The following is a 1,733-nucleotide window of genomic DNA, read 5'->3' as shown; positions in this document are numbered from 1 at the left end:
ATCCCTGCAAGGGTCTCCAACCAGCGATACATTTAGTATTTAGGCTAATTGTCATGCTAGGTGTACAACAAACAGCAGCCACTGCAAACTCACCGGTGCCAGCGGAGAAAGCACGTCAGCGGAACCCGGAAGTGGCCTTCCTGCCAAAGAGCAAGAGGGAGCCAGAGCGACACCGACCCCTCTTTCTAAAGGTTGCCCGTGTGGTGATAGGGCTGAACAGTCTGTCCTGCTACATCAGCATCACCTGTGCTTAGTCTAGAACAGTGGTCGCCAACCAGTCGATCGCGATCCTACCACCAAACCTATCATCCACCACCCCGTTAGCAGGTGCCACTTGATTGACGTATATTTGAGACACCTCAATAATATAATACATTAACCGTGTGTTACGTGAACCTCATCATGACTCAAGAGAGGACGGCAGGACTGCAATTTCCCGTGTTCAGTGAATGCAACAGAGGCAAGTCACCAGACCAATCAGAGAGTTGCATGGAAATACACGTGTGCTTGTGTCATTCAAGCTCGGCTCTGTGTGTGTGTGGCAATAGCACATTTAGTGTGATAAAGAGAGAGAGAGAGAGAGAGAGAGAGAGAGAGAGAAAGAAAGAGAGAGAGAGAGGGAGAGAGAGGGAGAGAGAGGGACCGGTGCTAGCGGGGACCGTGATGTTAGCATCTGGTTAGCTAGCTGCACTAACGGACATAAGGAGCTGTTTCCACAACAGGCTGGAGGAGGGTCCTCCCCTCTCAGTCTGAGGGGCTCAGGTGAGCTTAAGGACTCTGAGTGTTTAGAACGGTTTTGTCACAAATTATTCAAAAGATTATTTCCGAGGCACACATTCATATGATCATTATAGTTATACAAACAGTAAGAGAATACATGAAAAACAGGTATGAAATACTATATGGCAGTAAAACTAGAATACAGTTTAAAAGGGGAGTGGTTTGTAAAATATCCATAAAGAAAATCTGTGTTTCATATGGGTGCTGAGGTATCCATAGATCTCTTCATGTTGCTCTCAAAGTGCACCAGATTGATGCTTTCAACTTCAATATTTAAAAAAAAATCTTCCCCCCTAGAGGAGGTGAGGACCCCCCTAGAGGAGGTGAGATCCGCCCCCACTCGTAAAAAATAGCACTTTACCCCTGCTATGCTGTGAGCTGATTATGGACCCTTCATAGTAATTCAGATGAAATTAGCCTATAAAAGGCCTCAAATTGGAAGCACTGTCTGGGCCGTCTTTTTCACTCAATTCTGCAATAGGTAGATCTTGCCTTTCACCGAGGCCGAGGTCGGTGATCTTGGGCTTAAAAAGACCACTGGTCTAGAAAAAGGTACATGTGTGCATTTTATTATAAAGTTGTGTATATTTACAGACTGTTGCAAAAACTAAGAAGCTTATAAACATCAGATTTAAAACTAAAAGAGCTTTACAAAAAAGTAGGCTAACACAAAGAAAGATGTTTGGAGTTTTATTTGAGTTATTCATTTAAAGTTTTTGTCCAAGAGATGCTGATTTGAAACCGTTGTTACATACAGTTACGGCACTTCCTGTTTCTGCCGGAGAGAGGGGAGGCCGTCCCAAAGCTTGCTGCTGTGTTTACTCCCTCTGACAGGAGGAGCCTCGTGTGTCACTCCACGGAGTTCACTCCCTCACGGAGGGGGAGTGTGTAGGGGGAGGGCGTCTCTTCATATTATATTATACTCTATAGAATCCCTTGAGACGGCAGAGGAC

The sequence above is a fragment of the Pseudochaenichthys georgianus genome, unplaced genomic scaffold (assembly GCF_902827115.2).
Source record: "Pseudochaenichthys georgianus unplaced genomic scaffold, fPseGeo1.2 scaffold_723_arrow_ctg1, whole genome shotgun sequence".
NCBI classification, from domain to species: Eukaryota; Metazoa; Chordata; class Actinopteri; order Perciformes; family Channichthyidae; genus Pseudochaenichthys; species Pseudochaenichthys georgianus.
This window is presented reverse-complemented; position numbering follows the sequence as displayed.